This window comes from Octodon degus, unplaced genomic scaffold, assembly GCF_000260255.1.
Source record: "Octodon degus isolate 3935 unplaced genomic scaffold, OctDeg1.0 scaffold00005, whole genome shotgun sequence".
Classification (NCBI taxonomy): Eukaryota; Metazoa; Chordata; class Mammalia; order Rodentia; family Octodontidae; genus Octodon; species Octodon degus.
This window is the reverse complement of record NW_004524581.1, coordinates 8210516-8226610: the sequence shown is the minus strand read 5'-3', so window position 1 is coordinate 8226610 and position 16095 is coordinate 8210516. Positions and strand designations below refer to the sequence as shown.

The window sequence follows — 16095 nt, the reverse complement described above, 5'->3', positions numbered from 1 at the left end:
AGAAGGATTACTATGAGTGTGAACTGAATAACAAGACCCTGTAACAAAGAAGGAAGGAAAGAAAGAAAGAAAGAAAGAAAGAAAGAAAGAAAGAAAGAAAGAAAGGAAGAACAAGGCTAGCAAGATAACACAGCAGACTAAGCGCCTGCTTAGGCAAGTGCAGGGCCCAGTGTTCAATCCCTGGCCCCGCATGCTGAGCCAGCCCTACCCCTGGGCACACTGAGCCATCCACTGAGACCAGGCATAGTGGTGCAGGCTTGTAATCCCTGTGCTGGGGAGGCCAAGAACAGAAGGATCATTATGAGTTTGAGCTGTGTAGTGAGACCGTGTTCCAAAAATACATTAAAAAATACATAAATAAATGACAACAATCATGAAAGAATTTCTCAGCACATCTAAAGAAGAGAGACAAGTAATAGACGAGAATAGAAAAATTATGGAAACATTGAAAGAATAATACAAGAAAGAATTAGAATGCATGAAATGGATTCAAATAGATGTCCAGGAAATTAAGAATTCCACTGAAAGCTGGCAAAACCATTTAAATGAAACTGAAGATAGATTTTCAGACCTTGAAGACAGCACTGTAGCTAGCAAAAAGGAAAAATCTCTTAAAAATAATAAAGGAGCAGTAAAAAACAATTTGGCGGCTGCAAGATGTTGTAAAAAATTATAAGACTAATAGGTGTCAATAAAATAGCACTAGTCAGCATAAATGACATAAAAAGTTTATTTACAGAAGTAGCAGAAAATATTCTAAGCATGGGAAAAGAATCTGACATATAGATCAGTGAGGCATGCATGTTGCAGAATTCCAGTTAACCAAAATCAAAATAAATTTACACAAAGACATAATAATCAAGTTCCCAGAAATTCAGCAAAAGAGCAGAATATTGAAGCAGTTGGAGAAAAGAACCAGATCATCACTAATGGAAAGCTCATCAGAATCACAGCAGATTTCTCAACAAAAGCCATCAAATTAGGAAGAGCTTAGAGTGAAGTGTTTTAGCTCCTAAAAGAAAACAACTTCCAATCCAGACTGGTGTACCCCGAAAAACCATCACATTTGCAGGGCTTTGGCAACTGTTCCTCATAGCTGTTCAGAATCTTGTAGTTAACTGGTCACATCTACTTCCCCAGTCAGGTTTTTTTTTTTTTTTCAGTACCAAGGATCAAACTCAGGACCTTACACTTGCTAGGCAGGCACTTATGCCACTGAGCTATGTCCCCAGCCCCCCCTCTATCAAATTTAATGGAGAGATACGATACTTCCATGGAAGCGCTTATTCCACTGAGCCATCTTCCTGGCCCATAGGATACTTCCATAACAAGAATAAATGAAGAAATTCATGACTACTAAGTACAAAGAGTACTAATATTTGATCCCCAGGCCTGCTGTACTGGCCCCACCCCCGGATCACACTCTGAGATGGCAATAGAGACTGGGTGTGGTGTGCATGCCTGTAGTCCCAGCTCTTGGGAGGCTGTAAACAGGTGGATCACTAAGAGTCCGATCTAGTAGTGAGACCCTGAACATCCTGTAGACCCTTTCCTAAAAAATACATTAAAAAAAGAGTATTGACAAATATTCTAGGAAGAGACAACCACAACTTCAAGAACAACAGAAAGAAACCACAAAGCAGAGCAAGCTATTGAACAGAGGAGAAAATTAGGGACCCTACAGCAGGAAAATAATATAATAAGGATGAGCCAATACATATCACTTATAACCATCAATGTAAATGGTGTCAATTCACCAATTAAAGGAAATAGACTGGCAGAATGGATCATCAAACAGAAATCCAAAAATATGCTGCATATAAGAAATGCATTCAAAAGGAAGCAATACTCCCTCCATGTGACAGGAACCCAGAAAAAAAGCAGGGGTAGATATCCTGGTAGCTGACAATGTCAACTTCAAATCAAAAATGGTTAAAGAGATAAAGAAGGTCACTACATACTTGTTAGGTGGAAACTTCAAGAGAAAGAGATAAAAATCATAAATATATATGTACCCAATGTAGGAGCACCCAACTACATAAGACAAATTTTTTTTTCTTTTTTTTTTTTTTTTTTTTTTTTTTTGCACAACTGGGGATTGAACTCAGGCCCTTGAGCTTGCCAGGCAAGCGCTTATTCTACTGAGCCATCTCCCTGGCCCCTTATAAGACAAATTTTAACAGACATGAAAAATCAAATGAACAATAACACAATAGTAGTGGGGGACTTAATACCCCCTTGACACAAACAGATAGATCAACTAGGCAAAAAGTCAGCAAAGAAATAATAGAACTAAACCAAACTTGTAAAGAAATGGACTTAGTATACCACTACAGAGTGTTCTATCAGAAATATTAGAGTATACATTCTTCTCAGCTGCACATGGGACGTTTCTAAAATAGACTATATGCTAGCACATGAAGCATGCTTAAGTAAACACAAAGGAATCAAAGTTATCCCATGAATATCATCTGACCATAGTGCAATGAAACTGGAAATTCTGGACAAAAGAATTGCAAAGACTCCACAAACACATGGAAATTACCCTCCTGAACAATTCATGATCACAAATGAAATTAAAGAAGAAATATACAAATGTTTACAATCAAGTGAAAATGCAGATACAACTTACAGGAACCTGTGGGAGGCAATGAAAGCTGTCTTAAGCAGGAAATTTATAGCGGTACATTCACACATCAGAACAGAACAAGCACAATAAACAATCTTATGCTGCACCTCAAATTCCTAGAAAAAGAAAAAAAGTTAAGCCCAAAGTGCAAAGAAGGCAGGAAATTATAAAGATCAGAGCAGAAATTACTGCATTGGAGATGAAGAAAACAATATAAAGAAATAATGAATCAGCAAGTTGGTTCTTTGAAAGAGTAAACAAAATTGATAAAACCCTATATTCAAATACATTAAATAAGGAATGAAAAGTGTGAAATCATTACAGCTTCTATAGAAATTCAGAAAATCAGCAATACTTATTTCCAAAATCTTTACTCTCACAGGATGGAATACACAGAAGAAATGGACAGATTCCTAGATATATATGAATTACCAACGCTGAATCAAGAAGATATAAAAGTTCTGAATAATCCAGTATCAGTCATTGATATTGAAAATGTAGTAAAAAGCCAACCAACAAAGAAAAACCCAGGTCTTGATGGATCACAGCTGAATTATGTAAGAAATTTTGAGAAGATTTATGCCAACTCTTCTCAAACTCTCCAGTGAAACTGAGAGGGAAGTAATTCTCCCAAAGTCATTCCTGGAAGCAAGTACTACTCTAATCCCAAAACCAGAGAAAGATTCAGTCTAAAAAGAGAATTACAGCCCAATCTTCCTCATGAACATAGATGCAAAAATTCTCCATAAAATACTAATAAGCAGAATGCAACAAATCATCAAGATTATTCATCACAACCAATTAAGATTCATCCCAGGAATGCAGGGAAGGTTTAAAATATGCAAATCAATAAATGTAATACACCACATCCATAGAGCCAAGAACAAAAATGACATGATCATCTCAATAGATGCAGAAAAAACTTTTGACAAAGTCCAACACTCATTCATGATAAAAAACCTACAGAGAATTGGAATAGATGGTCTATATTTCAACCTGATAAAAGCCACATATGAGAAACCAACAGCCAACATCATACTAAATGGACAAATACTGAAAGCCTTTACTTTAAAACCAGGAATAAGATAAGGATGTCCACTGTCACCATTCCTATCTAATATAGTTCTGAAAACATTACCCAGAGCAATTATACAGAAGAGAAAAATAAAAAGGATAATGAATGGAAAGGAAGAAGTGAAAGTATCATTATTTGCATATGACATGATACTCTGCATAGAAGATTACAAAATCTCCACCCAGAGACTTGTAGATTTAATAACCAAATTTAGTAGGATAGCAATATACAGAGTCAACACTCAAAAATCAATAGCATTTCTATACATAAAAATGAATGTATCTAGAAGAAATAGGGAAACCACACTTTTCACATTAATATATAAACAAATGAAATACTTAGGAATCAGTCTCACAAAGGAAGTAAAAAATCTGTAGAGTGAAAATTGCAGTACTATGAAAAAAATTGATAAAAGAGGATTTGAGAAAGATATTCCTTGCTGATGGATAGGAAGAATCAACATTGTGAAAATGGCCAAATTTCCAAAATTGTTCTACAGATTCAGTGCTATGCTGATTAAAATACCATTAATATACCTCACAGATCTAGAGAAAACATCCCTCAAAATCATCTGGAATTGGAAGAGAACTAGAATAGCAAAAGCAATCTTGGGCAACAAAGGAAAGGCAGAAAGCATCACAATTCCTGACTTGAAATTATACTAAAAGCTAGTGTGATAAAGTCAGCATAATGTAAAAACAAAACAAAACAAAACAACAGATCTGAGGATCAATGGAACAGATTAGAAGATGCAGACCCAATTACAAACACACTTAGCCACCTTATCTTTGACAAAGGGGACAAACATATTCACTGAAAGAAGGATAGACTCTTTAATAGTCATGGAGAGACCCAATCCAAAAATGGACTTCTGAGATGAATATGCACTTATACAAATGGCAAAAAAATGCATGAAATAATGTTCTACAGCACTGGGCAGTCAATAAATGCAAATTAAAATGACACTGAGATTTCATCTCACCTCAGAAAGAATAGCTATCCTGAAAAGGTCCACCAATAACAAATGCTGAAGGGGCTTTGGGGAAAAAGGGACCCTTCTCCACTACTGGTGAGAGAGTACAACCACTATGAAAATGTTTGGACATTCCTTAAAAAGCCAGGATTGGAAGTCCTGTTCAACCCAGCTTTTCCCCTCCTGGGTATTTTTCCAAAAGAACTGAAAATATTTTATCACAGTGATATATGTACACTCATGTTTGTAGCAGTACATATTTTCATAGCTACCCAAATGTCCATCAACATGATGGTCAAAGAGCTCAGGGGAATAAAGCCCCTGCAAGCAGGCACAGTGGCCGGGGGTTCAATCCCTGGGCCTGCTGTGCTGACCCTGCCCCCGGAGTGTGCTGAGATGGCAATTGAGACTGGACGTGGTGGCATGCACCTGTAATCCCAGCTCTTGGGAGGCTGTAAACAGGTGGATCACGATGGGTTCAATCTAGTAGTGAAACCCTGAACACCCTGTAGACACTTCCCTAAAGTAAAAAAAAAAAAAAAAAGAACATCAACTGAGGAATGGGTAAAAAAGATGTGTTATTTTTACCCACAGCTATAAAAAAGGATAAACTTGAGGCTTTTATAGGTAAATGGATACAACTAGAGGCCATACTCAGAAGTGAAATAAATCAGACCTGCACATGTAAAGTCATACTGTCTCGCCAGTGTAAGAACCTGAAAGAGTAAGCAAAATCTGAAAGGTATAATAGATGCATGAAGAGGAAAGAATCTGTTCAAAGGGAAGAAAAAACTTGGATGAGAAAAAGGACAAGAGAAAGAAATAAGGAAGAGAAAAATATATTATTTATGTATATCTACAAGGTAGCCTGGGGGCTGGGGAGATAGCTTGGTGGTCTAAGTGCCTGTGTGGCAAGCACAAAGACCGAGATTCAATTCTGCTACCACATGCCATCCCAGCTCTGGAACCCCAGGCATGCTGTGCTGTTCCCTGAAATGGTATGGTTATGCATGTCTGTAATCCCAGGGCTGAGTGGGAGGCTGAGACAGGAAGATCATGAGTCTAAGCTATGTAGTAAGACCCTCTATCAAATAAATAAATAAATAAACAAAAGATTTCTAAAAATATCTCGGACAATTGTGCTGCTGTTTTCTCTTGGTCTATGGAAAGGAGCAGTTAATGCTTAATGTTTTTTCTTCTGTTTAATTTCTTATAACTTTTAAAACCAATTTTTGCATGCTTATATCTGGTAACCTGCACAATTAATTTGAAGACCACATTGTGCAATATAACATCCGTTGTCAAATTCCTATTATTTTGTTTAGTGAAATTCGGTATCATTTCTAATTTTTCTTTTCACTGTTTTTTTTTATTCTCTTTATAAACGAAAAAGGAGAAACTGGTAGCAGTCAAAAGAACTTTCCCATCAGCAGATCTTCAAGTCTACAGTCCCATTTCTTTTACGTGCATGAGTTTTCCTTCCACTATCATTGTAATGGATGGACACTGCCACTGTCCACTGTAGTCATTCCTTTACTGTTGCCTGGAGATCCACTATATAGTCTTTCATATTAAAAGTCATCACTAGCTGAATTGCCCTTCTTTCCTCTCTTCAATATGAATTTCCCCCTTTATAGCTTTCATTAGTGAACACCTGATTTTATAATACACCTTTTTTCTTTTTTTGTGGAATGAGGGGTTGAACTCAGGCCCTTGTACTTGCCTGGCAAGTGCTTATTCTACTGAGCTATCTCCCTGGCCCAAATATTCCCATTTAAACATCCTTTGTTTCTATTTTGCTTATCTCTATATCCCTCACCCTATTTCTTTGCTCTATTTTCAACACTGTTCTTAAATTTTCCACTCCTGTCTTCTCTGAACTCACTCGAGTGGAGTTTCTCTGAAGCCCTGCCCTCGATGTTCTTGTCAAGATTAGCAGCTGAAGTTCAGGTTTCACTTCTCATGTTGCATGACTGCTAGCATCTGACATTTGACTGTGTGCTCTGACATAAATGTCTTCTTTCTTCATTTGGCTTTGTTGACATGTCATTCATTTCTTCCCTCCGATATGCTTTTTTCCTCCAGCCTCTTTGTTGAATCATAGTACCTTCACCAGCCACTGGTCTCTGAATTGTGTAGACCAAGCAGTCTCTCTTTTATGTAATAATGCTATAAGCCTTGGTCTCAAGCCTATTGAATTTAGTGACTTTTAAAAATATGCACTTTATAGACGTGCTTGCTATGCTGAACTGAAACTTATAGGTGATATAAAGACGAAACCCCCATGCAAAGTCAAAGAAGACAAATCCACACAAGTATACTCTTTATGGATGGGAAAATTCAATGTTTTCAAGATACCAATTATTACACAAAAGATCTATTTTTAACATAATTCTAACTGAAATCTTAGAAGAATCTTTTCCTCATAGAAATATGCAATCCAATTTTAAACTCTGTATGGAAAGACAAAAGGAACAGAATGGTCAAAAATATTTTGTAAAAGAATGAAGTTGTAGGTTCCTACTATGAGATTTCAAGATTTGCATAAAGTTATGAAAACACCTCCAATCCCAGGTAGAGTGGCCTGCTTTAAAATTATAAATGTTGGGGCTGGTGAGATGGCTCAGTGGTCTAAAGCATCTACTTAGAACAAGCTTAGCAAAGCTACAGGGACCGCGGTTCAATCCCCCAGCACCACATGCCAGCCAGCCCTGCCCCCTGGTGGGATGAGCTGGCCACACACACACACACACACACACACACACACACACTAAATAAAAAATAAAATTATAAACGTAAGGGGCTGGGGAGATGGCTCAGTAGAATAAGTGCTTCCCTGTCAAGTGCAAGGACCTGAGTTCAATCCCTGTTTCCACCAAAATAAATAAATAAATAAATAAAGTTATAAACATTGGTTTGAACATTCATTATTCATATACTTTATGTGCATGGCAAGGGTTTGTGTATGTATTTGACATTTGTGCACCCATGTGTATAGCAGTGTAAATTTTCATTACTACCTAAATGCCCATCAACTGAGGAATGGATAAAAAAAGATGTGTTAGTTTTACACAGTGAAGTATTACTCAGCTATAAAAAAGGATAAACTTGAGGTTTTTATAGGTAAATGGATGCAACTAGAGACTATGTTCATAAGTGAAATAAATCAGAGCTGCACGTGCAAAGTCATATTGTCTCACTAGTGTAAAAACCTGAAAGAGTAAGTAAAATCTGAAAGGTGCAATAGACATGTGAAGAGAAAAGAATCTGTTCAAAGGGAAGAAAAAACTTGTATGAGAAAAAGGACAAGAGAAAGAAATAAGGAAAGGAAAAAGATATATTTATGTATACACACAAGGTAATTTGGGGGCTGGGGAGATAGCTTGGTGGTCTAAGTGCCTGTGTGGCAAGCACGAAGACCCAGGTTCAATTCCTGCTACCACATGACATCCCAGTCCTGGAACCCCAGGCATACTGTGCTGTCCTCTGGAACTGGGCATGGTTGTGCATGCCTATAATCCCCCAAAAGCCTTTAGCCATTGATTTCTCCCTTTTACAACTCCCCTCTTCCCACAACCCCACATGTTCAACACACCTCCAGTCAAGCAACACAAAACAGACACACAGTTATTTCTGTGTGGCACCTTGATGCATAAAACTCCATCTTCCTTTGGCTCCCTCCCCTTCTAGGGCCCTCAGAGGGCTTGCTATTATGTTCGTGGTAGCCCCTTTCTTCATTTCCCTCATACACAATACTGTTACCAGACTAACAACCCAAATTTTTCACCAAATGCTTCTCTCAGATTATTCTTACCAGGCCTTACTCCAATGTGATCCCTCTGATGATGACAACTGCTCGCCCTGATCTCCAGACTCACAGCCCCATGATGCCCCACGACGTTCCTATTTAGCAGGAAGTAGCCAGATGATTTCTTTGCCCTTTTTCTATCAAATAGAGTCTGGGTTGACAGGTCAGGATTCAAAGTTTCCCACGCACCTTGCCCCAAACACTGTCCCTCTTGGTTTCCCAGGAACCCTGCCCCCAAACTCTCTCCCCCTTGGCCCCACGCAGAGCTCAGAATAGGTCCACCTGGTTTGACCTGGGCAAGCAACCATGAAACTCTCCTTTGTTAACATTAAAAGTCCCCCACAGACCAGGTAGCCTGCCAAGATTAGCTCTCCCTCACCTGTTCCAGATTACACTCCCTAAAAGATCCTATAAAGTCTCCTGTCCCCCCCTTTATTTGCTGCTGTCTTGGTCCGCTAGACAGCCAGCCTGCTTGAGGCCCCAGTAAGTCTTCACTTGTGTCAGAATGCCTGGTCTGGTTCATTGCGTGGGTTCATACCTAACATTATGTGTGTTATTAAACACTGAACCCAGGCACTGGCAAATGCTAGGTAAGCACTCTGCCACTAAGCTGCATCTCTAATTTAATTTAATCTGAAACTCCAGGTCTTAATTACTTTTTTCTTTGCTGAGATAAAATATCCAACACCTGGACTTAAAGGTGGAAAGTTTTGAGTAGCAGTTTGTGGAGGTTTCAGTCCGTAATTGCCTGGCTCCAAGGCAGGGTGGCAGGGCAGATAGGCATTGCAGAAGATAAATGGTTCATAGTGGACAAAAGATAGCAAAACAACAAATTAGGGAAGAAACAAGTCCAATTTACCTTAGCAGCTTCTTTCTGCTCTTTTTGTATTTGAACTAGGCTACTGGGGATACAATACGCATCAAACCAATCAGTGGGCTGATCTAGTCATTGTAGACTATTTCTCTGAGACAAGTCCTCATTCTACCACCACACAAGGCTTTGGGGAAGACATCTAGATGCAGTGCCTAACTAAATTGCACAGATTGACCTCTAGCTTGTGTTCCTCTCACTCTCTGTGTGGCTGGGATAACAGGTGTGTGCCACTGTGCCCAGCTTGCTTGTGTAGTTCTTACCAATGTACTTGATCTGCCTTCTTTCAGAAGAACTGCTTTGAGATTCCTCCTCATAGTTGGGTGTATCAACGGAGCATGCCTTTTATTGCCGAGTGGAAATCGATTGTATGCACATACCACGAGCTCTTTGAAAGATGTTTGAATTGCACTGCTCTGAACATAAGGAGGCTATTTTGAACTTTTGTATAAATTCCTCATGAGACCAAATGATTTCCTCTTCCTTAAGAAAATACCTAGAAGTAGAATGGCTGAGTCATATAGTAATTTGATGTTTTAAGAAATTGCTTAAGTATTTTCAATAGTGATTTTGCTGATCTGCATTTCCTCGTGGTTTGCATTTTCATTTCCCTTGTACCTAATGTAAAATGTGGTTTTATGAGCCTATTTGTCACTTGCACATCTTTTTGTAAATGTATGTGTTCAACTCTTTTGCTTATTTTTTATTATAGATTTTTTTTTCTTATCGAGAGTTCTTTATGCATTCTGTCCACCAATTTTTTGTTTAATCTTTTATTTACTTATTTGGTACAGGGTCTCATTATGCATCTCGAACTTGTAGTGATACTCCTGTCTCAGCCTCCCCAGCACTGCGATTACAGGCAGGTGCACCACAGCCGGTTTCAGTGGCCACTCAGCACACATGGGGTTCTGGGCCGGCACAGCAGGTACTTGGACCGCTGAGCTATTGGCTTAGCCCCACAAGTTCTTTATCAGATATGTGATTTACAATATTTTTTCTAAATGAGTGGATGAAATTTCATTCTCATGGCAGAGAAGATATTTTGTTTTCATTTAAAAAACTATTTTATTCACTTATGTATTTGATACAGGGTCTTGTTACACAGCTTGGAATCCTACTAATCCTCCTGTCTCAGCCTCCCCAGTTCTGGGATTGTAGGCATGCTCCTCCACGCCTGGTTTCAGTGGCTGGCATGGCTCACACAGAGTTCCAGGGCTGGCATGGCATGTGGTACGCAGGATAAAGCCCAGGCCCTTGTGCTTGCCAGGCAGGTGCTTAGACCGCCGAGCTGTCTCCCCAGTACCTGTTTTCATTTTGAAGACCAAATTTGCAGAGGTCCAGTTCACCAATTTTTTTTCTTTTATATGTGGCATACTTGATATTGAATCTAAGAAATGTTCACCTAATTAAAAGCCACAGAGTTTTTTTTTTGTCATGCTTAAACTTACCCCCTAAGTCCATTGGTACATACTCTGTGTTTTAGGTTTCACAGATTTTTAGTAAGCATGTACAGAAAAACAAAGCTATGATCATTTCATTGTCAATTATGGAGCTTTATATTGCAATAGCTTTTTAATTTTTCTGTGTAAAGCATGTTCTTGGCTACAATTTACTTCTGTGACAATCTCCACTGGGTAGGTGAGCAAGCTCCTGCCAGACAACCTAGCACCTGTGGTTAAGGTTATCAGGCACCTGAGAATGGCTGTGGTGGACCACTACTGAGACAACCAAGCCCTTTCCATAAGTTAGGCCTTTCACATTAATGAGGATACGCTAAAGCATACTGGTTATTTTTTCTCTAAATTAGAAGAGGTTATTGTTTCACTGTGAGACAATTTTAAGGGTAGTTTTTGTACCCCCTTTAAGGTTTTTTTTTTTTTTTTTTCAACCTCTCCTCTAGTGAAAAAAAATTTTGCAGGAGCTGGTATTTATTATCAAAGTAATATTTGATGTCAACAAGATGCCACAAGGGGGCCAGGGAGATATCTCAGTAGAATAAGCACTTGCCTGGCAAGTGCAAGGTCCCAAGTTCAATCTCTGGTACTGGAAAAAAAAAAAAAGAAAAGAAAAAGAGAAAACAAAAACAAGATGCCACAGCTACAAAACAAAACAAAACTGTGCACATTGCAGTCTCAATGCAAACAGTCAAATGGAATCTCAGGCATTAAAAAAGCAATTCAAATTACCCCAAAAAGCAGCTGAATTTTTAAACATCTTTATACATCCAGCCAACAAATTAAAATGGTTAACAAAAAAAAAAATACAAATTCAGAGATCTTGTATTGATGTTTAAAAAAGGCAACTGCTTAAGCATTTCTATCGATCCAAACATCAATCTCTTGGCCGCTCAGCTTCACACCATTCATCATTCGGCAGGCTGTCTCAGCCACCTCTGGTGACTCAAACTTAACCACACCACACCTCTTGGGTTTCCCATTCTTCACCTTGACGTCAGTGTACAGCAGGTGTCCATATTCCTTGAATTTGTCCTTTAGCATCTTCCATGTAAAATCAAATGGGAGATTTGTCACAAATATCTGGCAAGTCTTGCTGGCCACCCCAGGAGCATGGCCTTCATCTCCATCAAAGGAACCTGCAAAGCTTCCTCCAGTTTCCGTGTCTCATTTCGATGATGCAGTCAAAATTGGCACCACCATCACCACCCATGGCCAGGCCCATGCACTTGATGCCAATGCCCAGGGCCTGGCCCATGGTGGGGCCCATCCGCTCCAGGCTATTGGCGCCCATCCGTTCCAGGCCTGTGACCACGTGATCCATCACCAGCCTTATATGCTCCAGTGAGGTCAGCCCCCATGCCTGTGGCACTATGCACGCCATACTTAGGCCTATAAGCTCAATGGCAAGGCCTATGCGCTCCATACTAGAACCCATGTGCTCAATGGTTTGGTCTACATGGTTGACAGGCGTGGCCACACGCTCCAGGCCAAAACCCATGCCGGTTTTCGTGCAGTCAACTCCGGAGCCGATCTGCTCCACGGTCTGGCCCATTTGCTCGATGCTGAATGCCACGTGGTTGAGGCCCAGTGGCTCCAGGCACTCGATGCCAGAGTCCATGCAGTCCATCCCCAGGCCCACTTGAAAACATTTTGATTTTGTAAAACAAATAGTTCAGTTTGTTCTCATCAAAGAGTAACTTTAAATAGGAATTGAACACAAATGACGAAATTATATGTCCGTATTTGTAGATGTTCTATCTTTTAATGAAGCTTTCTATGCACAAAAATGTGTAGTTTGAAAAGCTTGAATCTAGGGCTGGGGAGATAGCTCAGCAGAATAAGCACTTTCCTGGAAAGCCCAAGGGCCTGAGTTCAATCACTGGTTCCGGGGAAAAAAAAGAAAGAAAGAAAGAAAGAAAGAAAGAAAGAAAGAAAGAAAGAAAGAAAGAAAGAAAGAAAGAAAGAAAAACAAGAATGAAAACTTGAATCAGTTTCAGTACATAGCTCAACAGCATAAGCGCCTGCCTGGCAAGCACAAGGTCCTGAGTTTGCTCCCTGGTACAAAAAAAAAAAGAAAGAAAGAAAGAATGAACGAACGAACCTGAGTCCCTTAAGAAATAATTTTAAGCTTCATTATAATAGATAATATGATTATATGCCAAGGAAGTCTAATAGAAGACTTTTTTAATATATGTATAACTCTGGCAATGTTATTTATGATACTGACTTAATTCATTTATACATTTAAATTCATATTATGGCAAGTATTTAGAAATACTGTACTTATATATTTTATGGAAAATGTAAATAAAACTAAATGATGTTCTGAAAAACATGCACAGTTTGAGAGTTAGCAAGGTTATTCTCGGTCTCTGGTCTTCACTAGTTTCCTCTTTCGACTGGGTCTCGTGTGTGAAAATGGGCCACCAAGGAGTGTCACAAGGACAAGAGAAGGTCAGAAGGAAAAGTTAGAAAGATTGTCTGAGGGAAAAGAAAGAAAGACTGTCTGTTGTCACTGGATGTGACACCAAGAGGCTTGTGAGATCCTTGAAGACTGGATCCACAGCCTGGACCTGCTGCCTTCTGTGGAGCAAGCCTGTGGGTATCTATGGGGGTGGGGCAGAAGAAGCTGGCAACAGGGTGACAGAAGGAAGTGGAAGAGTTGTGTGTGCCACAGAATCGGGCACAGAAGTCACCAGGGAGGCAGGTGTAGGGAAGCATCGTGTCAGCACCCCAGGCTACTATTGTCCATTTTATAGAAGAGGAAGCAGAGGCTGGGTCTTACTAACTACCCTTGTCCAAGGTTGCTAAGTGTTAGAACCAAGACCTGGGTCCTGGGCTGGTGGATACTCAGCCTTCTGCCTTCTACTCATCATCTTTTAAATATATATATATATATAATTTTTCTATATGTATCACATGTATATTTCACATATATAGTTCATCTTATACTAATATGAATTTAGTAAACTCCCACCTAAAGATAGACAGACATAATTTTTACCTAAGATATAGGTAATTTTCACTTAAAGAAATCATAATTTTCACTTGAAGAAAAGAAGAACATCTGACAAAACTTTGAAAAGCTTCATTAATACCTCCCTGTCCCAGATATACCAGCTAGTGCTACTCTGGTGTTGAAGTCCTTCCTTCTCCTGAAGGGAGAAACACTTCTCACCCACAGGTTGATTTTTCCTTGGTTGAATGGAGGTCGGTAACATCATCTGGACATGATAAACACAAAGGGTGCTCACCGAGGAGGGAGAGATCAAGCAGGAAAGGGAGGATGGCAAATTGTTTGTCTTCTTGTGACAGTGGCTACAACTAAAACTCATGGAACTTGTCGCACTTGGGTATATGTAAGTTACAATCAATAAAGTTGACTGAAGTAAGCAATTAACCAAGTGTGGCATGTGTACATAGGCTGCCAGTTGACTTTCTGTTTTCTTTCTCTTTCTTTCTTTCTTTCTTTCTTTCTTTCTTTCTTTCTTTCTTTCTTTCTTTCTTTCTTTCTCTAGTGGTACTGGGGATTGAACTTGGGACCTTGGGCTTGCCAGGCATGCACTTAGGCCCTTGGGCTATCTCCTAGTCCTAAGACACACGTTCTGCATACTTTCTTGGAAACTAAATACTACAGCACAGGACACAAAAGCAATATAATTGAGAGACATATACAAAATTTTTGGTTTATAAAGGTTAAATATCCTCCTCCTAATAACATTTCTATTTTAATATCTTCCTCTGAAATAGCTAAATGTCTTTCCAGTTATTCCAAGAAGAAAGATAAGACAGCCATGCATTCAAATTTAGTTTCTCCTGAGTATTCACAGACTTAAACACTCTTCCTTTTGGCAAGTCAGTAACTCAGAACCAATAGAGTGATTTTTGCATAGACTATCCTTATATTTAGTATGATTGCTCTGACTTTTTTAATTTAATTAAATTTTTATTTATTTATTTTGTGGTGCTGAGGTTGGACCCAGGGCATTGTGCATACAAAGCTGGAGCTCTACCACTGAGCCCTAGCCCCTGGTCTGGATATTTTGCAAAGCAATTTATTTCACTTAGAAGTTGAGCTGTGATCTAAAGTGTTGCTCAGTAGTGGCTAATATTTGTCAAACTTGTATGTAGTCCCAAGCCCTGTACTTTACATGTTTCAATCTGTTAGCCATTTATCAGCCAAAGTAATTGTGGCTAATGTAGCCATGATGTAACTCAATAGTAGAGCACTGAATATTCAAACACTTAGAAAAGTATACAGAGGCTGGTGCGACAGTTCATCAGACTAAAGCACCTGCTTGGGCAAGCTTAGGCAAACACAGGGACTTCAGTTCGATCCCTGGCACTACATGCCACGCCAGCCCTACCTCCATGGCAGGCTGAGCTGGCCACCGAGACTGGGCCTGTTGGTGTACACCTGTAATCCCAGTGTTAGGGAGGCTGAAACAGGAGGATCACTAAGAGTCCGTGCTGTGTATTAAGACCCTGTGCCATGTACATTCAAAAAGAAAGAAAGAAAGAAAGAAAGAAAGAAAGAAAGAAAGAAAGAAAGAAATACAAATTCCTTCCTGGTGCTCCCCAGCTCATTTAAACATCTTTTTAGTTATCCCTGCAACAAAATTTTTAGACATTGTCATCGCTTTCACTTTTTCATATACCCTCACATGCATTCCACTAGGGACTATTGTTGATCCCCCCCCAATATGTCCATATTATTCCTGCCTCTTATGAATCTCACTGTTATCACTCTAATTGTCTTAGTTACTTTTCTTTCATTGCTGAGACAAAAATACCTGACACTCAAAGTTAAAGGACAAAAGGTTTATAGCTGGCTTGAAGACAGTGTGGCACTTGGCAGAGGGCAGCACTTCATGGCAGTGGAAGACAGCAAAAGCAATGAAAGTGAAGAAGGGGGAAACAAGCCTCTTTCTGCTCCTTTTATTTTATCGAGGCTTCTTTGGAGTAGGGCTGTGGCAGTCCACTCAGTGGATTGATCTAACCGTCACCCACCCTTAATCCCAGCAAAGCACTACAAATCAGTCACAAACTCTGGATTCAGCCATCTCTGCAAAAGCCCCATCTAAAAGCATGACACTAATGTAAGCTACCCTTCCTCACACTCCTGGCTTCCTCCATAGCACCCTCACTGTGAGAACGCTTGCTCTCCTGTCACCTTCTCTCCGGTCTCCACTCGGCAGCAGGAGCCACTGTTATAATCCAAGTTGAACTGTTCCTGCACAAAATCTTCCAATTACTTCTCCTTACACTTGCATAAAGTC

General features: G+C 39.5%; 1 long non-coding RNA gene across 1 annotated transcript in view; it reads right to left on the bottom strand.

Moving 5' to 3' along the window:
* LOC111818625 overlaps positions 1-7166 on the bottom strand; it is a 24548-nt gene extending 17382 nt beyond the window's left edge. The window contains exons 1-2 of the long non-coding RNA XR_002822575.1: positions 7154-7166; positions 2143-2150 (exon numbers count right to left, since the gene is read on the bottom strand). This is a non-coding gene — a long non-coding RNA (uncharacterized LOC111818625). The remainder of the gene's footprint in view (positions 1-2142; positions 2151-7153) is intronic.
* Between the last annotated feature and the right edge of the window lie 8929 nt (positions 7167-16095).